The sequence below is a fragment of the Nomia melanderi genome, chromosome 11 (genome assembly GCF_051020985.1).
Source record: "Nomia melanderi isolate GNS246 chromosome 11, iyNomMela1, whole genome shotgun sequence".
NCBI lineage: Eukaryota > Metazoa > Arthropoda > Insecta > Hymenoptera > Halictidae > Nomia > Nomia melanderi.
In genome coordinates this window covers 7,001,043-7,025,423 of record NC_135009.1, presented here as the reverse complement: position 1 = coordinate 7,025,423, position 24,381 = coordinate 7,001,043, and the positions used below count along the sequence as shown (strand labels likewise).

At 39.0% G+C, this 24,381-nt stretch overlaps 2 protein-coding genes across 7 annotated transcripts in view; one reads left to right on the top strand and one right to left on the bottom strand.

Moving 5' to 3' along the window:
- The window catches only part of LOC116428856 (sex-regulated protein janus-A), a 105,622-nt gene that overhangs the window by 6,964 nt on the left and 74,277 nt on the right, over positions 1–24,381 (bottom strand). The window lies entirely within an intron of this gene.
- Positions 18,092–24,381, top strand: part of LOC116428855 (arrestin homolog) — a 78,769-nt gene continuing 72,479 nt past the window's right edge. For 2 of the 5 annotated variants that reach the window (XM_031981017.2, XM_076371912.1), the window contains exon 1: positions 18,096–18,643. The gene's annotated coding sequence lies outside the window, so the exon portion shown is untranslated. Of the gene's footprint in view, positions 18,667–24,381 lie in introns of all 5 variants that reach the window. The other 3 variants (XM_076371915.1, XM_076371913.1, XM_076371914.1) reach the window with 3 other exon arrangements.

Genomic DNA, 24,381 nt, shown 5'->3' with positions numbered 1-24,381 from the left:
GTATTACTATTCGCAGGAACCTATAGACAGGAGTGCGTTGAGAAAACTAAACAATCAAATTTAAGAGTTCGCGAGTAATTCCACGAGATGCTGGATCCGGGCCGGGCGATTCAGTTTTTATTGCCGCGGTTTCTCAGAGGCACGGCTCGTTCGAGGAGATTTACGGCGTCGAGCCACGATCGGTCGGAACAATGCATGCCGCTACATTGTTCCGTCGTCGCAGATTGCGGGATCGTTCGCGGTCGGACGTAAAGAAGCGGCTCGTGGGGGCTCGGGGAAACAAAGACCGTATCGGAGAATACAATCCGGTGAATAGTCGACCTTCGACGCGGACGCGAAAGCCATCGAATCTTTTCATTGAATAAACCGTACACCGCTGTATCAATTCGATCTTCGGTCTGTTGTTCGGGTGGAATTGCGATCAGTAAATACTTATCAGAGGCAACGAGTATTTACATTCTTTGGGAATACCTTTGTTTTTCGCTTGAAAATTGTGTACCATCGTATATCGTGTATGTTTAACCCCTTGATCTACAAGATCGCGAGAGATTCGCGATGAAGATTTTAAACTGAATTTCGGGAATTTAACAATAAAACTAGCGGGCGGGTCAAATTGACCCACTTCAGAATGTTATTTTACAAGTATTTAACCCTTTAGTTTCTAGTGCAACGAATTAAATTAAGAAGGCGTTTGTGCGAAAGATTTTTAGTGGAACTCGTTTATTTGCACGGAAACAAGACTAGGCGACCCTTCGAATCTCAAGAAAGGTAGTGTTCTAGTTTTTATAAAAGATTGGACGTAAGTCACTCTAATTGCTCGGTAGTTTTAGTGTTAAGTGTTATTTGTTTTTCTAAATATAAGTTATATGTTACTTTTCTATCATCAATCATTAATCTTCGGTGTAAATACAGATATAGAACAAGCATTAAAACTGTTAATAACTCTTAATAAATTATTAATGATGAAGTACTTGAATGGACCGTAGTTAAGAAATAACTAGGATATATTATTTATCCTGTCAACTTGTGGGATGAGTGGTCCGTCGTGCGTGCATGCAGGCGACTAGGTCGTGTTGCGACGGAGCGGCGCCAGTGTGTTTTGGAAAACTAGAGTGCCTGGAGAAGCGCGAAAGAAAATTGTTAGGGCCCGAGCGACTGGGACCGTGAGAATGAAGGCTCTGCGTGACCGCGTGAATTTTGATTATGGACGAAAGGTTAGGATGCAAGTGAGAAAAAGAAAGAGCAAATGGGATGTGCTTTAAAAGCAAGTGGGAATGCGTGGGCGAGAGACTTTTGAATGCGATTAGCGAGCGAGCAGTTAAGTGCGCATTTGGAGAGAATCAACAGCGAGCGTTTAGATATCAGTCGAAATATATTTAATATTATAATCAGCGAAAGTGTTAATAGAGAATCAACCTCCCAGTTCCTCAGAGAATCCTGCAAATTAAAAATTCTTCCGGAATAAAAAATCCTACAGATTTAAAGATTTCTCGCTAATTCATTCAATGTTCACTAATTTTATACTATATATTTTAATTATAGTTTGTAATGGCATCTTTAATTATGATAATCTGTATTATAATAATCTAATTATCATAGTAATTACCTAATATTTTTTACTTCGCAACAATTTTCATATTTTAATGCAATTAACACAATAATAAATATTGTAATAGATGCAAATCAATGTATTAACACTAAAACTACCGAGTAGTTGAATCGACATTTTGGAATTCCTCTATAGAAACTTCGAGAGTGCATCTATTGAGACTTTAATTGATTTGCAATTCAGTTTGTGTATTGCTAAATTAATTTATTTAATCATTTCTCAAGGAAACATCTGTTATTTTTTTAATAATCGCAAGAAGAAAAGATCAGGAATGTGTCATGTTGACCCGTCTGGTAGTTTTAATGTTAAAGACCTCCATGAGGTTTCCGCTACTGGATCTCAGTAATCAAGGGTTGAAAACAATGCCAGCGCCACCAGAGTTGATGGAGGGTGAAATTCCAAAGAGACATTCCAACGGGACAAGCAAAAGTGATCGGCGCACGCTGGGTCTAGGCTGATTTCCGTTCGAACGCGTGTACGCCAATTAAGCCGCTTATCGTCCGAATCGGTTAGCTCCACAATCGAAAAACTACAGGGAAGTTTCGTACTAATGTACATTCATTCAAGAAATTCTCCTTTAAATGGGAAATAAGATAATCATCGTAGAATATATTCATATCTAAACAATACATCCACCGAGTAATCTTTATTACTACTGAAATGTTTGCGTGACCAATCAATAATAACGAAACTTATTCTAAACATGATTTTAAACATTCTTATTAACACTAGGTTTACGAAGTGCGTCAATTTGACGCATAATTTTATAAATATCATTTAGTAAATGTTTACATCGACTTTTGATTGGTACAATTTCACGACTGTGTATCTTAATTGTCTATTCAAATTCTAATTTCAAAGATCGAACATCAATTTTTCTGGGAACAGCACAATAAACTACAATAAGTGTCCATCAACCTAGCGTTAAATATAATTCTTTTAAATATATTTACATTTAACCCCTTTCCGTGCAATGGCGAGTGACACTCGTGATGAAGATTTCTAGACGAATTTAACAACAATAAATGTTGTTTATTACCCACGGATCAAAGCAAACAACTATTTTGCTGTTATCAATTTATTATCTTCAAATGAAATTTCCACTTCAAGTAGAATGGAAAATTTTGTTGCATTTCTTCGAAATTGTCGGTAGTGAAATGTTACACTAGCTTAGTAGCGAAAATAAATAGTACGCCAAAGGGTTAATTAACATATAATGTTTGATTTTAAATCGCTTCGACGGCAAAGTCTTCAAAAAATTTTAAAAGTGGGGTTAGTCGGATCGGCCGACGAGCAACCCAATTATCGAACGAGGAGCTGCCGAGAGGTTAGTCGCGCGGAGCATCCCCAGCTGATGTTAATTAGGGCGGCATAATCGTTGTCCTCAAGTTCATTACCCCGGCACGAGGGACCGGGGCAGACAAAGAGGGAGAGACCTGTTCGGGTCGCATCGCCGTATTACAAAGACGAGGAGTGTCCTTGAAGCCCGAGAACGCTACTGTCTACGCCCTCGAGTTCCGGAAATTAAGGCGCGACTGCGATCCGATGAGCGCCGCGCGTTCCACAAGATCCATTTCTAATTAGCAGCCGCCCGGGGCTGGGGCTTTACCTCGGAAATTGAACGGCGGCCGATTGACCGTGGCTAATTGAAAAAGAATCCTCGAAACGCGCTGCTGCTCTCGAGACGGGAGCCCAAGACTCTTGGTTCGCCTTCTGAAGTCGGTTAACGTGGAATCTTCAGTGTTTGCCTTCTTTTGGATCGTTTCAAGTTAGCACAGTTTTGTGTTACAAACTGTAGCAATCAGAGGGGAAGATATACTTTGAATAAATCTGTTTAGTTTTGTGTAGAATTGAAATTGCTAGATTTGAACTAAGATATTTGGGTGGACGGAAAGTATAGGGGATGTGTGAGATGTAGGAAAGTGTAGGTCTTTGGGATCTGAAATATTGATATGGGGATTGTAGCTGAAAACTGTAATAGGAAACTGAGTTTTGAACACTTTGGGACCTGCGGTATGGATTTGGAGACTTATGTATCATTTTGGGACCTACGACAGTGCTTTGGAAACTTAAATATTGAAACTTAGGTATCATCTTAGAGATTACAGTGTTCAATTCGAAATTACGATATTTTGGCAACTAAAAGCAGAAACTGTAATAAAAAATTGGAATTCCAACATTTTAGAACGCATAATAATTTTGGGACCCACCATACTGCTCTACAACCTGTAACATCGCTTCAGAAACTTAAATACCATCTTAGGAACTTAAACATTGCCTTGGAAACTTAAACATCACCTTGGGAACTATAATATCACCTTGGAAACTACAACATCTGTTGGAAACTACAATACTTTGGCAACTGCAATTAACACGTACAACCAAAAACTATAATTCCCTCGCTTCAGCAATTACAATTCTCATGCATCTCTAACGTGCTAATGCGAACTGCACATTTGTTTATTTTTCATCTGTCTTCAATGTTCACAATCGTTCATTCGAATTTTCAGTTACCGGAAACAACATCTAGTTACCAGAAGCTGCAGGTTGCATTACTGTCGGGACAAACGAGTCAACAGCCGGTCGCACGTTTCTCTTTCAACGGAAGATGAGCGACACAGGTTGCACGGATTACCGGCGGCCATTCCGATCTTTGACTCGCGGAAGCAATTAACGAAGCAATTGGGCGGAACACGCGGGACGCACCTGCTGCCCCGAACTCTCATCGATCGTCCGCCCCGCGATGTTTGATCGTTCCGCGCGCGATTACCTCTCGGGCCGCGGGCGATTTGTTTAACGTGCCTCGACGCCGGCTGACAATCAAACAGCTGCGACCGGATGTTGGAAAAATCGAGCGAGTCTTAATATGAACACACACACAACACGCGTGACTGTAATTAGTTGAACTGTGTTGATATTTTATGTGCTTCTAACGTGGATTTTAGACGAAGTACTTGGTGAAACTTCATAATAGAGTGACAATAGTTAAAAACTGAGCTACTAAATAGGAAGTGAACTAGTAATTCAACTAAGAACTAAAAATTGAACTACTGAGGACTAAGTGAACTAGTAATGGAAGTAATGGCTAAAAAGTGTACTAGTAACTATTAACTACTAAGTGAATTAAGAATAGAAACTGAGCTGCTAACTACTAATTAAACTACTAACTGATGTGTACAATAAATATTCAGAGTAATTTTAAAAAATAATTGTTTTCCTTGCATATTGTAACAACTGTCACTGAAAATTAAAAGAAATGATTCTTACAATTTTTATAACAATCACATGTTAACACTAGAATTATCAGTCATTTTGACTGGTTTCCATTTCTTTGTTTCGCAATTATCGATTGTTGAAAGCATAAAATATTCGAAATGATTTTGACAATAAATAGTTTCATCTGAATACTGCAATGAACGTCTGAAGAAACAGAAAATAATCTATTGTTAAAATTTTTATACGGATCACATATCAGTTGTATTACATCATCGGCAATTCTAGTGTTAACTATATCAACTTAGTGATTCTACTGTTAACCCTTTGCACTCGATTTATCTTCAATGCTGTTGGGTATAAACTTATATTTATTTTTAGGGAAACAAATTAAAGTCATTTACAGCGGTATAGTCCAACGTTTTGTATTTATTTTATTTACTATTATTATACTAAGATTTATTTTCCAACGTTCTATAACAAATTTATATTATCATCTCCAGCATGACATACAAGTGCAAAGGGTTAAAACAGAAATAAACTGAATGTACAGATATCCCAGTTTCGATATCCCGTGACCAATTCGAACGTTCGAATAATTACAGTAACCCGGGACGATGTTACTTCCGTTCCATCGTCCTCTTTCGGTCCCCTAATTATTTTCGGACCACGATAAGGAAGAAGCGAATCCCGATATCATTCCCCTGTTATCTCAGCAATGAGTCGTTGGAAACTGTTCGTTTCCCCCGTTTATCGGGAACGACCTAAGCGCGTCCGGATCTTCGGGTTTCCGAGTAGCACTAGACAGCGCCGCTGAAATACCATTCCGGAAGAATCGAAGAAATAAAAGAAGCCAGCTGGGAAGACTGAACGCGTTCCCTTGAATTTAAGATGGACAAATATACCCGAGGAAACAATTGTTTCATTTTGCCACGGTTCTCGTTGAATGTTGAAACCATTCGATGTCGCGGACAATCAGGAAATTTAAATCAGTTTTTTGGTACGATTGTGACAGGAGAACAAGTCGATTGTGGTCGGAAGTGAAAAAGCAGCGTCAATTAGTAGTGTATTATTAATCTTATGAACAGGTTCTGTTATGATTTTTTTCATATTATGAGAATATTATGAAGTTTTTTCAATGACAATGGATATTTTGCGTTTGGATTCAAATGTTATATAAATACAGAAACTACGTAGCAACACATTGATAACCTTCGATTTTCGTTACGTGAATAGTCGCAGCCGCACTGTGCGATGCATGAGTATGCTGCAACGCCATAAAACGCGGCTACCTCCAGGGCTCTTCGTTCACATATCAGAGTATAATTACTCTATATTTCTACTGTGAAACAACCATCAAATGTTCACGTAATACGGCGTACATACCTTCACACACGACACGCACCGAAAGACCTTGTTCCGGTTAGCGGAGCGAGCCTTGAAAATACGATTACACTGGCAGCCGCTTTTCCGCGGGACCGATGGAATCAAATCACCCAGATGCAATTCCGTTGAAGGGATCGGACCAATCAATTCCGGCGGCGCGCTTCCTCGAAATTCTCGAGACCCGACGCCACGGACGTTTCGAAAGGAGCCGGCGGAAGCCGCGAGCTTTCGCCGCGGCCTTCAGAAGCTCGTGAATTGGTTCAAGGTTTCCAGACGATTTCGCCGTCCGCGAAATTACTTTTCATGGCGGCCCGATCGACCATTCCTCGATCGAGATCCCGCGCGACGCGTTTATTTCATGTTCGATTCCTCGGTTCTACATCAACTTCTACTGATTGCGAGTTCTTTTCCTAAATTTTTTTATCCTGGTCTTTTTTGTTGTTCATCAGTGCTACACTGCTTTTAGAGAATTTTCTGTTGTCTTTGTGCTACGATGTGTGATTTCGGCCTGCGGCTTGCGTGCTATCTCATTCTTCTTCTCTTGGATAGTAACTTCTAAGTGTTTTGATCGGTTATTCGTGTTCTTGAGTTTGCTAGTTGATACCTATGTCTTTCGGAAATTTCATTGTTTTTTGGAATTTTGCTTTCATGTGTTTTATTGGTTGGATTGTGTTAGGTCTGGGCTAGGTTTTCATTTATTCGTGAGTTTGCTACTAGGTCTAGGTTGTCTAGAAACATTTCATTCATTTTTTAAAGTAATTTAAAAATCTTTATCTCTCGCTTTGAGTTAGGTCTAAGCTAGCTTTGCAATTTACTTTTTTAATGTGTTTACCACTTGCTCCAACTCCAAGTTTTTATCACTTGATTGACGATCAAGTCAAAATTAAGTTCACTTTCTCTTTCAGTCATATTCTGTTTTACAATGTTTAATCTTCATAGCTTAAGCCAATACTCCCAAATGTTCCAATTATCTTCGATACATATACTCAAGGCCCACGACGAGGCTCGAATAATTCCTTCAGATAAGAAACGTTCAAAAGACCAATTCAACATCGACACAAATTCCGTACGATTTCCTTCGATATCTACTGGTTAGACTTATTTCACTCTTAATCATTTACAGGAATACAAAAAAGTTTCCTTCTCGATGGAATTGTATACTTAGCTTAAGGATAAAACATTGATACTAAAAAAACGAACACTTTCATCTCCACCCATACGCAATAGATAACATTGATTTTTATTAAACTGATCGAGAAATCTTTGCTACGAGTCTCACTCGTTATCATATGGCAAAGGGTTAACCCCTTAACCTACAATACCGTGTCAGAAAATTCAAATTTAAACTGAGTTTGGGAAATCTAAGTGTTATTTATTGTTTTTTAAATATAAGTTGAATATTACTTTTCTATTATCAATCGTTAACATTCAAAATTCTTTCTTTCTTTAATAAATTATTAATGATAAGTTTGTTGTATCGATCATAGTTAAGAAATAAATCACAGGTCACGGGGTTCAAAGGGTTACTTCTCGATCTCTGCCTCGCGTCCATCACGCTGTTAGCGGTGGATTCATCTTCACGAGTTATCAAACTTTCCCTGCGAGGAAAACTCCTCCGCGAGAAACTGGTGGCGCGAATACGCGGCCGAGGCGCGCACATGCCACGCGAAATTGTTGCGGAACAACGGGAGAACGAGAAACGACTTGTTCTCGGCCGGATGCGAGTTACGATCGGGAACGGTGGTTTTTCTACGAGTCTCGAGCCAATTTACACGCGGACAAGCTGTTTTGCGATACTGGGTCACAAGAACGATTCCTGTGGCTGCGGAATCGTTGAACCTCGGTTGCAACAGCAAAACATGAAGAATATTAACACGTTGAATGCCATGGGAGTCACTGATTACCCTCGACCAGATCGAATTACTATAGTTCACTTAATTGAACGATGATCATTTGAAAACGTTTCTATATTATAAATAATGCTACCTAATGCGGTGACATTCAGCTAGATGAACGCGCAATAATAATAATACAATTCAATCAAATGATTTAATATTATATTTTTTCCATTTTGTGTATTTTGCTCTATGAAATCGTGCGGCATACAACGTGTTAACGGTAGAACTACCGAGCATTTATTGGGGTTGATATGTAATTCTTATAATTATTGTAACAATACATTACTTTTCGATTTCTGCAAACATTTGTTATAGTATTCCAGTGAAACTATTTACTGTGAAAATCATTTCGGATATTGAATATTTTGAAAATGTCAATAATTATAAAATAAGAAATCTAAAACCTGTCATTTTGACGGGTACGGTGGTTTTAGTGTTAAGAGATACAGTGGTAGGTAAATGAGTGCTGGTTTTGGCATTTGAAGCGACGATATTGAAACATAAATATATGAGAATATATTATAGGTAATTGAATTATATTTATTAATGAAATTATTAAATTATTATATTTGATTGAATTATTAAATTCTTATGTAGCAAGAAAAGGAAGGAAGCATGTACTGATCTTTTGTTACTAGAATATTATTGTAATTGCAACTTTATTGCAACATTGTATTGTAACTAACATTATACTGTTAATGAAACTTCATTACAACATTGTACTGTAATTAACACTGTAACATCAATACAATTTCATTGCAAGTTTCGCTTTCAAATAAAACGAATCAAATGTTGCCATATCAGCAACATTCATCCTGCGAGAATTAAATTTTATCGATTAGAAAATCGTATGTAACAGCCATCGCTGTATTACAACAAAACCATCGAATTCCCTAAACATAAACCAAATATTAACTATTAATATGAACTTATATCGATTGAAGAAATTATATCAATACTGTATAATTTCGTGAAGCTAAACGTGGATTCGCCCGTTGACGCGTTTCGCTTTATTCGTTTGAGTGCCCGCCAAATTAATTTTGGGCACCTGGATCCGGTGGTGAAGCAGTGGTGCGAATATCTTGCGAATGGCTCGACCGATGGAGCAAGACGATGTTCGAATGTCAGACGTTCTTGAAGATGTTAGCGAGTGTTCGTTACGAGTGTTCGTTGCGAGTGTTCGTTGCGAGTGTTCGTTGCGAGTGTTCGTTGCGAGTGTTCGTTGCGTGTCGTGTACTCTCGAATGCGTGTAGAGAACTATGTTTGTCGAATGCTTGTGTGGAACTATGGAACTGAACAGTTCTTGTCGAGTGCGTGTGAAAAACTATCCTTCGTCGGAACTCTTGCACCCACAAGTCAACTTTCTTACCCCTCCTTCGGATGTATGGAAGGGGATGCTGACGGAGTGGGAACAAGAGATCGACGAAGTTTCGAGTAAAAAATACATTTGGCAACAGCGAGAAAATACCGCTACCTTGACGAACGTGCAAGGGTGTACCCCGATGCGAGTACGCACCCTTGTCCGCAGGTAGTCCTCGCTGTTGTAGGATCTCCGCAGGTAGAATAAACCATGTAATAAGTGTCCGTAAACCTAGTGTTAAAGATTCGACACACAAGGAATCACAGAAATTCCTACATCCGATTTACTTTTTACCACTTTTCCACCATTTTCTGGTGGAAATGCTCTCTTCAGATATCCGCTTCGAAGACCTTTTTTATTTGAAGTTTACGAAATACCAAGTGAAGCAAGGTACGCTCAGTTTCGTCGCCAAGAATAACAGACGCGTCGTAAATAGAGGAACGTGCGTCACGGTTACCCAGGACATAAAATCCGAGTATGTAATCATATGAGAGGAGAAACGAAATAAGAATTCGTATCCGCGGCGAGTTACGAACGCTCTGGGGTACGGTTATTAGGGGACGGGAGGAACCTTCCCCGTTTTGCATCGGCTGGAAACTCGCCCGCGGCGTTTCCACGTCTGTCTGGAAATTTCTTTCGCGGGAGCACCTTCCGATATCTCGAAATTATCCGCACGAAGATTGAAAGAGAATAACGCGAATTCTGTAATTTTCTGCGTCACCGTATTCTCATCAGGTGTATTTTATTTTTTATTGATGCCTTGTCGAATTTGTATAAGTTCGTACAGGAACACACATTAGTATTTAATAAATATTATTTATGCAACATATGAAGAATACAGTTAAGCCTTTGCAATCGTAAGACGAACTATGCCCGATACAACATTTTTACCATTTTGGTCTAGGTTAGGTTCTGGCAGTGTGAAATGAAAGTAATTGAAATATAAAATTAAAAGTAACAAATAAAATTTGATGAACTCGAGTACTTGTTCTTATAAAATAATTGGTGTGAGGTGAAGATCTATTATTGTATTCAGTTTGTTTAAAATTTCGAAACAAGTAATAAATTTCAGTTGACCATTAAATTAATATGAAAGGGTTAATATTCCAGCCTTTGAATTTGAAAAATTGTCGAAGAATTACTTTCTTATCTAACTGTGCGGAGAATAGGGAAAGGAAGACTTAAATGCTCGGTGACTTCTATTGGTTCTGTTACGTGACAAGAGGCTTTTTTCTTTTGACAGTCCTCTTTCGGGAATTGCTGCTACAGGTCACGCGATTCAGTTACTTGGAATAATTAGATGATTTTATGTCGTCTTTAGGATTCTTTAATAATGTTAATTCTTTCCAAGATTCTAATATTCAGTTTAGTTCTTTATAATCTTAATTTTTCCAAGATTCTTCTTCAATAATTTCAATTCTTCCCAAGATTCCTTCTGTTCATTGCAATTCTTTCTAAAACATTTCTTTAACGTCACTCAAATTCGCGACAATAATAAGACGTAACGATCACACGAAATTGGTTCTCACTGGTAATTAAAATAAGAATACCCAGAAACAGGGATTTTTTCCACTAACAACCTTTCTTTCTCTATACTCCAAGATTCTACTACTCCATAGGCGGATGAGATGGCGAGCAAATCACCTGGTGAATGGATTACGATGACAAAGGCGTAGCCATATCGATTCCTATAAGACTATCGAATAGAATCTCGAGCGAACGGAAACTTCGGTAATGGAGAGAAAGACTCGGGATAATGATTGCCGAAATTTCGTCGGGCAATATTTCACGGGGTAATCGAATAGTTTCCAGGTCCCCTCGTGAAAGATCACCGAAAATGGGGCTGGGAAAATGGCCGGCTGCCGACCCCAACGACGTGACCGGCGTTGAACAACGCAACGGAGTGTCCGACCGATTCTTTCATCGTGACCGAGTTAACGCGTTAGTTGTGTATCGAGAATTATTTAGGCTCGATTCATAGTAATGATTAACACTGAATGTGCTGATTAAACAAGTAATGAAATACTAACACATTGAACGCGGCGTCGATTCTCAAGTACCGACAGTGAACTTTTCTAGCGACAACATCAAATTTGAGGAACAATATTTTATAAATCATACAACGTTCAAAAGATTTAAATGCATACATAATTGTTTAATTTAAGATTTTTTAAATCTAATTTATAGAGAATAAAGAAAATGACAAGCGATTTGTGACATTTTTGCGACATCAACTTCCGGAAATTTTTACGCTTCTATTTTATTTTATTACTATCGCAAGTAATAAATTGGATTGAAATTGTCGTAAAAATAATGTTAATTAATTATTCATCAATCATAGCACAGTAATGTGCGTTTGACTCTCCACGTCTTTCATTATCCAAGCGACATTATGTAGTTGTCTCCATTTGACCGGTGAATATTGAATAATATTTTCTGACACTCGATACTTGTTCATTAATGATGAATAATTAATTTACGACCATTCAGCGTCGGTTTATATCTCACGGGTAAACTAGTTACACCCGACGAAAACAAACAATTCTCGATACATAGCGGGGCTGTTAATCCATTCGCGTAGAATGAACAATTAGACTCGCTGGTGCGTTATCAAAGTCGAAACGTGTTGTAACTCTTCAAGGTAGGTATTGTACTTGGGTATAAAAATCGTATAAAATTTGTATCGCCTCTTGGTGCACACTGAGGAAAAAGAAAAATGCTTTTATAATAATAAATTTAAAAAAAATTGTTTTCCAGTAATAAATACTTCAAATAATGTTTTACAAAAAATTAAAAAAAATATTTTATGACAACAAATTAAAGAAAGATTGTTTTATATTAATATTGCAGAAAAGGATTCGGTGCATTTCGTTCATGATTTACACAAAACAAATACCGCGCAAAAGGGTTCATTCTTCAAACGAAAAGAGAGCTCTTTACGGCGGATGTGACGGAAGAACTTGCGGCTCAAATGAAAACGGACTACGTACCCAAAATCTAGAGGAACACTAGGGGACAAGCGATAAAGCGACGTCCCGCGAAATTCGCGGAGTAAGCCGCGAAATGTGAAAAGAATTGCAGTTTAATTTTATGAATGTCTAAGAAACGAAGACTATACGAGATCGATTAGAAGAGAGTCCCTGTAGAAGTCCCAAGGAGAAAGAGAGAATACGTGATCTATTGACGTAAATGGTTTCTTTCTGAGACAAGAGATCTGTCGGTCTGCAATGGCCCATATTCTTCACACCTGTTCGCGAAAGGTTTTATCAGGATCCTTCAGAATTCTCCAAGAGAATATCACAGCTGAGTTAACCGATTTAAATTTTCTCATTGTTCCTCCTTTTGTTCCTGACGGTCCTGCGGGTTCCCTTGGTTGCTGGTAAGTTTCAAGTTAAATTGAAATTTCTCGTTTTACGATTTCTCTAGTAACTAACAGAATTATTCCACTGTGAATAACTCATGGAAGAAACTTTATTCGTGAATTTTTTCATATGTTATAAAATATTATTCTTTTCAGTACTTTTATTTAATTTTGCTGCCATTTTTAAGATTACTTTAGTTATTATTACATAGTTATGTATAATCATTTAGAATTTGTTCTATTTAATCGTGTGCTCTCTTTTTCAAAGATATTTTTAAAGTTGCGCATGTTTCCACTTTTCTTTGAACCGTCTCCGTATTCCCATTTTCTAAACGTATTCTACATTTCGTGTTCTTACCTTTCCAATAATACGGATATTTCAAAAATTAAAAAAGAAGCATAATGAAAGTGTATAACACAGTTTCCATGACATTTCAGGCTGCTTCAAAACTATCAAACTATATCAACGGTAGTTCACCTGTCAACCTGTTACTGTCTCGCGAGAAGTCGCCGTGAACTTCGAACAATCTCAGTCTCGCGTTCAGCGTTTCCCGACCCCCGCTCGCAAGGAGCCGACAATGAAACGTCCTTGTCGCGTGTTCTGGAGCGGACCTACTCGAACTTCCGAAGAAAGTGTCAAAGCTGACGCGGCCGCGAGTGGAATCGACGCTGTGACCCCTTCGTCGAGTTCCCTCCGCATTGCAACGCGCGTCGACGTGGACGAAAACCGACGCGGAAAATTACGTCCCGCACCGGAAATATTCCCGCGACACGTTCCTCCTGAGTATGTGTCGATACGACACGTATCTCGCGAACGTAAGGGAGAATGGACGCGTCAGGATCTGACGCGTAACTTTACGCGGACGTTGATTTCCTTCCATTATTTCGCGAAAACTGGCATTTCATGGAAATTGGTTTCTCACGTTTCTTACGTCGTGAAGGATTCCGAGCGCGTAGGCTCCTTATTTTGAATGAAAAAGCGGAAATTTCGCGGTGGAAAGGAGCGTTATTAACGCGTCGACTGCCATGGTCGTTACTGATGACCGGAGCTTCCAAATTAGTTGAAAATAACTACAATTCATAAGATAACTGACGTTGAATAAAAATATTCAGTAGCGTGAATAACTAGATAATAGTGTAACCTAAGAATTGCGGTACCAAATAATTGACAGTTCTTCCTTTTTATCTTTGTTACACAAAATTAAGTGATACGTAAAATACCGCAGTTCGTGACAGCCAACGTGTTGAATTCTCCGCGTCCTTAACCTCTTGCCCTACTGCGTTTGCTCTAAGGAATAATTATTCATAATAGAAGAATGTTTGTTAAATGTTTGTTTAAAATCTTTACCACGGATCGGACAGTGTTATAAGGCAAGAAGTTAAGCTACCTACCGATTTCTCGAAATTAATCTTATTGTTTAATCGTGTTGTTGTTTCTACGGAGGATACTTTGGAATTTAAGAATAGTTCAAGAAGCTCGAGCAATTGAAGAAACTTGTTAAGTTTCTCGCGTCTTTCGTCCACCTTTTAGCTTTCAGTCATTCTTCTTGTTACCATCGTGTTTATTTGGTTCACTTCGGTCCAAGGAATTCAGCAACTCCAAGAAATTCATTAACCATCTTGCGTTCTTGCGTTACCTTTCGACCCTTTCAAATCATATTTTCTGTCTCTTGTCTTCCTGGTATCGTATTTATTCGCCTTATTCCGATTTAATCGCGTTACTTTCAAGTAAAGTACTTCGAAATGCAAGAAAAGCGCGAGAGAGTCGTGTCTGGCGTAAGTGTAGCTATTTTCTGAATGATATTTCAAATATGGAAATAAACAGAGGACTGTGAGACAAGGTTAATTGAAACGATTCCTTTTCATGCCTTGAGTTACCTTTTTCCAGCGCACTTTAATAATCTTCGCGTTTAATCTCTTCTCGGTATGAATCTAATTACCAGTGTAGCTTACGCGGACGATAAACTCGTACGAACCGAAACGTGTATCACAAAATAACGTTCGTGGTTTATATTTTAACCAGAAATATCGGAAACTGATGGTTTCAAATAAATTATTGCGTGCACTGATAATTAACAGCATGGAATCTCGTCATCGAGACAATTCGGGTTCCTCTTTTATCGATGACCTCCGAAAACGCGAAGTCCCAATAACCTAAAATCGAAGGGTTTCCAATTGATGTAAGCAAATATTCCAGGAATTACTGCTTAGTTTAATATTGCCTTTGAACTAACTGCGACTAATCTAACTCGAACCAAGCCCAGCCCAATTGACGATAAATTAACGAGTGGCTGTTGAACTGAAATCACCATATTTATAAAAATCAATAGATAAACTAAAAACCATCTACTCAGTAAATCAATCAATCGATACCTGAATAAATTAATTAATCAACAGATTAAAGAATCAATAACTGAATAACTTAGCAGCTCTATAATTTAAAAGCTCTACAATTTTATAGCTTAATACATCGAAAATTCAATAACTCGATTACTCAGTAATTCGGTAACTCAGTAATTCAATAATTGAACAACTTGATAACTCGATACTTCAATGCTACACATTATGATATTATATTTTCTCACCGAAATTAACTTCCCATGTATACTAAGAGCTGCCAATAATTTTATTCTATCAAACCCAACAGCCACTGCTGAATACGTGTCTCAAAAACTCAAAAAATCAATTGATTAATAAATCAATCAAAGAAATGAATAACTTAACGAATCAATAAATCGATCGAAACTACAACAAAAATCAACAATGTCTCGTTCTCGTTCAAGGATCTCCTAGATCTTCTAAGTAGACCAGTTGTCATGCATCTCGAACGAGGCATTCCTGATGCTCTTATCGCCAACGTAATAAAGCTCGCGTCACATGACACGCTCGATGCCGCGTCCATCACCGTTCACCGATACCATTACCATAATTCAGCAGATCTGAAAGATTACTCCCCGGGGCTTTCCACAGCGAATTCCCGAACCGGTCTATCTCGTGTAGTTTCTAGTCGAACTGTTTCGGAGAAACGTTTCTCCACAGCTAACCGAGACATCCCTACACGAAAATGTCCGTTACGCGAGGATCTTTGATCGTTCTTATTCATCTTTCGGTCGGCCGATGAATTATTCATGCCGCATGAATTATTTAGTCGCCTCTGATCGAGCTTTTCCTAGGAAAAATCTACGAGTATCGTTCGCGGCTCGCTCGCGGGACGACCGATTGATCGGAGCGGCGCGTGGCGCGACATCGATTCAATTATGCGCCGAGCGGCAAATGAAATTTCCCGGTGATGGAATTACAGTCCCGCGTTGTTGCTTCGAAAACAGTGCGCGGCTTTTGCGAGACGCGCACGCGCTCTGACGCGTGAATTGGGAACTGAGCTGCGGAAAAATAGAGAGGAAGGAGGAAAATACGTTTAGAAAGATGTAAATTGTGCATGTCATGGGATTTTTATATTTGTCGCGATCTGAATCGAAGAGAATCTTCGATACACGCGATTTATCAATTTAACTCTTTCCTTTATACGTAATTTAAACACAGCTTTTCCCTTCTTGCTTTCGAGGTTCTTCTCCGATATGGATGTTATTGCAATTTAATGATAATTTAGATCTTTAGATTAACGCTGAAAGTACAAGCATTTAACCCTTTCGGACGAAGATTTTTGGAGCACTTGAAAATTGAGCAGAGGGAAAAATAGAAGAAGGAGGAAAATATGTTTAAGAAGATGAGCATGTCATGGGATTTTGATATTTGTCACGATCTGGATCGAATAGAATCTTCGATGCCCGCGGTTTATTAATTTAACCTCCTCTTTTAATTAATTGAAACCCAATTCTTTCTTTCTTTCTTTAGGGAGAGGGGTTAATTTTTTCACTACAAGATCGTCTGAATTCACAAATGATTACCTGAATTTTGCATAGATTTAGAATTTAATTTTCTTGTGTGTCTCGCGGTTAGGATCCGAGGCATCTCGGCGATCGAAGAGGACCGACAACGAGCAAAAACCGAGGTCGTGCCTAAACTCCGGTCACCGGTATTTCGTAATACCCGGGGAATCGATAATTACCTAACGAAGGCGACGGTGAGGGCGAGCAGAAGGGTCCCAGTTATTAGGGAGAAGATATTCCCGCGATATTCTCGGCTCACTGGGACAGAATCGTTCGTGTGCGCGCAACCTCGAGGTTTCGAAGCCCTGCCCGACGAGGAAAGTTGAAAATTTTGCGGGTAAAGGAACTCTGGTCGACGCATTACGGATGAGAAGATATTTGGGAAGATATTCTTAACGAGAAACGTAGCAGAGAATGACATTTCAGTAATGTCTAGAGAAACTGCATCTCTTTAATCTCTCAACTGTGGAATTTTCTCAGTAAATTGTGTTACTTGTTAACTTCGTATCGAATATTAGCCTTGTTCCCATTTACTTTTGAATATAAAATTGCTGTCATTCAACTCTTAGGAACAAGAGCAATCTGTTTTATAGAAAATCTAAGTTTTACTTCGGAATTTTAAGAAATTCACTCTTCACGCTCGAAATGGGAGATACTAACTCGAAGAGAAGTCACACATGAATTAAGGATTAAAGCTATTTTATATCAATGTAGATGCATTATACAAAGTTTAATATTAAATATCAACATTTATTTTTTTGTATCAAGTATTACTGAAAAAACCTCCCCAAATGTTAATAAGGTTTAATACTGCTTTCCGTGAGTTTGTCATTTATACCACTAGTCTCAACAGCTAAGAGGCTGAAACTACAAATCATCGTTGTTTTAACTTCCACGCAAAAAGTAACAACCTACAAAACCAGACATCGAAGCTACAATGTTACAAAAAGTATAATCGATTTCCAACCATCGCAATAATTACAACCAAATTACCTTCGTTTAGCCTCCAATCGCTACACACTTCAAATCTAGATCAACTTATTTGTAAGAACCACTCTATCTAAATCTCACAAACACTCAAACTACCCTATCAATAAAAGACTACCTCTCTCCGCCATAAAAATCCCCAGTAAGCAGTCAAAAAACAAAAAGTCCAAATCTCCCAAAAGAACTTCAATCTCCAAACGACAAGTGGCATCAGAATAAGTTTGCTTGTACGCTAGCAAACAGAGACAAAAGGCAGCTAGAAATCCTCCGAAGGAATCCTCGCAACAGAATAAATTCGCTTGTACGGTGACGAACAGAGACGTTCCCGGTTGGGAACGTGTCGCGGGCACAACAGAATCTGCCGACGCCTGCGTCAGACGGCTCAGTAGTCGGCGAGTCGTGCTGGACGTCGGACGTCGGGCGCATCGTCGAGCCTCACCACTTGTTCCGCGATCCTGCTCGCCGAAACACTTCTCACGCTTCGTCTCCAACAAAGTACAAACCTGAAGACACTGATCCGTATACCCTAACCAACAACCTAACAGTTCTGTTCACTTTTATTCGTGTACAGTGCAAATTGTTGTAAAGATCAAGGAACGACCGGTGCCAGATCGATTCGTCGAGGACAAGGTTACCTTGAATTTAAAGGAACGAATAATTAGGACTGCAGGATCGACGTTCGAGGGCATCGAGTCAAGGTCGAGGTCCCTGGACAAGGGAAAGAGAAGACAGACACGCGATCGGGGAACAACAAACCCCCGGGAAGTTTGAGAACTGTGCGCCGCTACGGGATAGTGATCCGGTAAAACACTTTCTCCGTGACCTGGAAACGCGATCGCGGGACACCAGGGTGTCCGGTGCACAGAGGACCGTTGGGAGAAGGGTTTTACTCGCGATTTCGACGCGGTGTGGTGGCTGTCGGCGCGATCCGGCGCCGGGATCGTAAGTAAGAGCCGGTGCGACAGGTGAGCGGGATGGATCGTTTGAAAGGGGAGATTTTTATTGAGGATTCTTTTGGGGATAAATGTTGGAGGTGGAGGCTGGATTTGAAACGATTGGAATTGCAGTTGGAGAAATTGTTTCTTTAGAAATAGAGTTTCTTTGGGAAACTGAGGATTGGATTGAGAGGACGTTGAAGAGAAATTATTTGAATTGAAAGTTACAGTTGGGGGATAGTTTCTGCAGGAATAGAGTTTCTCTTGGAAAGTGAAGCTTGCAGCTTGAATATGAGTTTCTTTTGGAACGTGAAGTTCGGCTATGAGAATAGGTTGCAGAAGAAACTGAATTGAAAGTTACTGTCAGGAGGATAGTTTCTTTAAAAACTGGATTCCTTTGAAAATGTAAATCTTGGAAGTGAAAACAGACTTCGAAGAGAGAATATTCAAATTGTAAGTTACACTTAGGAGGAGTAACATTTCTTTAACCGTTTGACTGCTGAGGAGCGCTATCGCTATCGCTGATAGCGCTCCTTTTTTGTTATGCCAAGACTGCGTTTTTATTAATTATATCCACAAAATGAATTAAAACAAATTTAAGTAAATAAATGGTATTTTTAAAAATTTTTGTTGTTGCAATGCAATATAAGTGAGTTTATTGTATGAAAAGTGTTTTCCATTTTTTCCCATACACGCGCAATTAGTGCCGTAGTTTTGGCATATGTCCGAAAACTTCCGTCAGCAGCCAAACGGTTAAACAAATACACCAGATCTATAAAAACAGGTTTCAGGCTGATTCAACTTAGGAATTATAGTATTTCTCTTCAAATTTCTTTAGAAAAATAAATCTTGATTATAGAAGCTGACTTCGAACAGAAACGAAACAAATTGAAAGTTATAGTCGAACAGATGATTTCCCTAGAAATTTCTATAAGATATGACGTGCACCACGGAAAAGATATCGCATGTGGGTGTGCTACGACGCACCTGAACCAAGCACTGAATGTTTGAATAATACCTGAGAGATAAATCTTGGCGTTCCTTCCCGAGGGCGGTTTCATAAATTATATAAAATACGACTCTTTCATTGCGACGGACACAGCACACGGCACATTGCATACTATATGTCTCTGTGAGTGTCAGCCCTAACTTCTGCTACTTTGTCGTAATATGCAGCAAACTATCGACTTCGAGTTCTCTTCATGTTGTTTCCAATTAATATTTAAGAAGTAAGCTCGATCGAAGTTTCTTAACCTTACCGGTAGGTCCTCGGCTTATTTGCAAGCCTGAAGTATGGTTCAAAGAGCAGCCACGTTGCAAGATGATAACGATTTTCTTAATCTTCTCGTTGAATTTAATCTAGTATCTTTGAGAAACCGGCAATGCCATTAAGTTTGTGAAGATTAAAGAAACGTAATGGCGTCGGGAAACGGAAATGTGATTGAGAATCAGAGGAACGGAGGCAATGAAGAAAGTGAACGAGGAAAACTATAATTTGTTCGCATACGTTCAGTATCCAGTAACTAAATATAGACACTATCGATAAACAAAAGGTGGACACCTAGTTCCATGGAAATCTAGAATAAACCAGTTTTGAACTTGTTATTCTGTGTTTAATTAAAACTTTCGTTCTACCTTTCTAACATCCAAAGTAGAGGAAAAACCACTGAAGCTTGTCGACATAAACGTTCACAACTAAAGTATCGGACACCAAGTTTGATAGAAATCCTGAATAAATCAGTCTTGAACGGTTCTATTCTACTACCAACATGTTAAACCATCAAAACACTGAATTGAACTAAATCAAATCGATATAAAATAATCGTGTTTATATAATATATGACAAAATTATATTATATAATTTATATAACGTATGTAACTGTTGAATTAGAATTCGCTTACGTCTGACCCAAGCGAGCGTCGCTGCAATTATTGTGAATAATATTTTACCGGCGTCTATAGGTGCCAACAATGCACCAAAAGAACATATTCAAATCACCTTTGGGCGCCAATAGTGGATAAAGGGTTAAAAAGTCCTCTGAATGAAAAATAGAACAAAATGCCACCGGGACTCGTCAACGTAAACATCGTACGCTCCAGAAACCAGCGAATGCATAAAAATCCGCAGTCTGGTAATCACGTTTCCACATTTCTGCGCGAGACAGCTTGACCTGTGTAAACCTCGCTGGCATCCGCTGGAAAGAAGATGCGCGCGTATGCAAAGCGGCATGTCTTGGCCGCTGCGTATCGATAACCCCAGCGGTTTTCAGCATCGTCGCCGCTGCAACCATGCGAGAAACATCTTCCATTGTTCCCGGTGCGACGGAGGGGAAGACGGGCTCATGAAAAATGAATGAGACGGCTGGCCTGAACTCGTGGAATTTTCAAGCGACCCCAAAAACCGGCATTCGGATTTCGTGAAAGTTTCTGCTACCCGGTTGCGAGCAGCGCGGAAATTATTCATCCGGCCGTGGCGACAAAACGCGCGACGTCAAATTAATCCGCGGTTAATTACCGTTGCATTAATTAAACCCGAGAAGATTACCGCTTCGTTCTTGCTCCGGCGAAGTTCGCGAAAGTTGGATTTCCCGCGGCCGCTCGCGGCGATGGAAACGAGCGCTTTGCAAGTATCATGTTGGAGTCTCGGGAGTGATCTCGAATTGAAGTCAACGCGAATAAATGTTAATGCCGGAATTAAATATTGCTTCTTTCTTTTGGATTGTTGTGCTTTTGAGGCAGTGCATGCGTGGAATTCGGTTGGGAGATAAGGATGTTTCGACTGTATCTCGGGAACGGAGTAAGATACGGATTTGCGCGAGGACTTGTTTTGTAGATACGTTCTTCTTCTATGAGCGTACTAAATTTGGAGAAATTTGGTGAACGCGGTCGGGGACAGTGTCGTTTAGAGCGCGGTTGGATACGGACGCGAGTTAAGCATCAGTGAGTTCATCTGACTAGAATTGTTCGTTGTATATTGTATATTGTGTGGGGAAGTTAATATGGAATTTGTAGTTAATGGATCCTAATTTCAGTTGCTTTTTATTTATTTGAGATATAGACGAAAGTTCAGTACTTTTCAATCAGCCTGCGCAGATGAACACGAAATTGTTCTTCGTTTTTAATCAATTATTTATGACGAAGCGATTCTGTTTCAATGGAGTTTGAAAGAAATCGTGAAATGAAGGATTAAACGGGAGACAGCGTAGTGATAGATGAAATAAACGACATCAATCGTGAGAATAAATAGATCGACGACAACAGCTATCGGAATCAGTCGAACGAGATGTTGTTCGAGGATTAAGCTTGCGGTTACATTATTCGCACGTAGGCTTCGCGGCTTGAATCGTTTTAATCCGTTTCCAGGGGAAACTGGTCGATCGGTCGATTTAATCCCGGGACCGAATTCACTCGTCGAAAATTTCACAACAGAATTTAGAGCTCCTGAATCTCGTTTTCGGTTCCTGGTATTTTGTTCATGGGGATTTCGTGAGATTCGTCTTTTCTATTTCCCAGAAACTCGCTGTCCAGTGGGAAATGTTGCGATGAGGAATTTGGAGATTGTAGTCAAAGTCAAACTTTTGTATTTGGAAAAGAACGTTGTATATAGATAGTTTAATCAATTGTGTAATGAGAGATTAGTATATAGTTTTTTCTTCCTTAGTATTTGAGTGTTCAATGTTCAGGTACTGTAAAGTTCAAGGTTGAAATGTTGTTGAAGTTCAACATCCAAATATTCCAAAGTTCAACGTTCAAATATTTCAAAGTTCGACATCAAAATAACCCATAGTTCAACATCAAAATGTTTTGATCTCAAAAATCATCCCCTCAAAGTGTTAAAAATTTTAACTTTCTATGGTAAAGGTTTCAACTTCATTTTCAAACTTCAATTTCGTTTAAAAGTTCCAAGAAGACAAGAAGAAAAGGATAATCTTCTTGAATCCTAATCAAACTTTTCATCTCTTGATACTCTGAACGCCACTCGATTCTAGAAACGCGTTAAATCAACAATCCAATGAAAAGCTCGTCGCAGTTCATACTAAAACCTTCAGACACCGCGTTTTCGTCGGTTGGAGACTTTAGCGAAGGTAGCTAAGCGCAACGACAAAGTCAAGCAAACGTTGTGGACCCGTAGAATTTATGACTGTATTCTTGGAGTCTAGACTTTCACGAGGAACGTGCGACGAAGTCGTTTCCGTTTCTCGAGAACTCGGGACTCTTGCCTTTCCCTTTTAAACGGGAAACAGATCCGCGACAATGAACGGAACTTCTTGATTAAAGTGTTCATTTTTCATTAAAGTTCTATTCCCCTGAAACAGACGAACTCGTTGATCATCGAGCAAGTGGCAAAATAGTTTCCAAGCTACCTTATGACGATATACTTTTCAAAGAATGATGATGTGCATTGATTAGGCAAATGAGCAAATTTTAGTATTACAATATTTTTACGGCAAATTCTTTATTTTTGTATTTTAATTTTCTATTTTTCCTTTTGTTTTTTTTTTCATGTGCAGAAGAGTTTATTCAAATAATGATAGATAAATAAATAAAAATGATAATAAATAAACAAATATCAATGATAATAAACAAATAAATGAACTACAACAAAATTCGATATAATAATATAGTGATCCCGGACGAGCCCCCAAGTTTATAGTGAGGACTATTATTACTAGATATTGAAAAGGTGGATCTTCAGTAAAAAGAGAATTAGGAAACAATATATATGTATTTAATGAGATAAAGAAACAATATGGACAACATATTTACACGCTTTTAACACACACCCCCATTCGCTCTGTCTTTGTCACCCTTACACCCTTCTCACTCGCATCTTTCGTCCATAGTCAAAATTCACGCAGTCACGTACATGCTTTTCTCACGGTCCAGTCTCTCAGTTCCAGACACTCTTCCTCGTATTCTTTCAGCCACTCGAGATTTTCTAAACGCAGTCACACTATTTTCCAAACATCCCGGCGCCGGGCCGTCGCAATACGACCTGGTCGCCCTTACGCACGCACAACAAACCATTCATCTTACAGTACTTTAACCTATACTAAATATTCTAGATACTACAATAATGTTAAAAATAAACGAAAATCTAAAGTAATACCATCAAATTTCCGGGAAAACAAGACAAAATTACGCAAGAGAAAGCGTTTTAAAATGATTCCGTCGATCTATCTGGCTGAAGCTTTTTAATTAAAACACGGATATCCCTTCCCACACGGTTCAACGATAACGTCACGTTAACGGAACGTCGGACAAATTTTTATGAAAAACCAAACGCGTAGCTCGTTCGAAATATGTAAACGGGAGGAGCTGGAATTCGTATAAGTTATTTTTGAAAGAGCACAGGCCAAAGCGCGCGGGAATTCATTAATTCTCACAACGGCCTCGAGAACTCTAGTGTGAAAGCTCGACCGTTCAAAACGAGCAAACACGATTTTGGGGAAGGAGATCGTACAGCAAGAAGAAGAGATCGTTAAAAATCGAATTAATTTTCGCGGACGGTGTTTATTCGATTAAACGTCAAGGCTGCAGCGCTTTTCCGTGCTCACCCGAATGTCTACTGGTGTATTTAGATCGAACCAGACAAATTCGCGCTTGATTGATAAATTAATGTGCAAAATTAAAAAAGCAGAGAATTTCCATTGAAAAGTTGTTTAAATTCAAACCAGTACAGAGAAGTTTGAATATGCAACAATTTTAAGACTAAAAAATGGAATTTATTTTTGTTCATCGTGC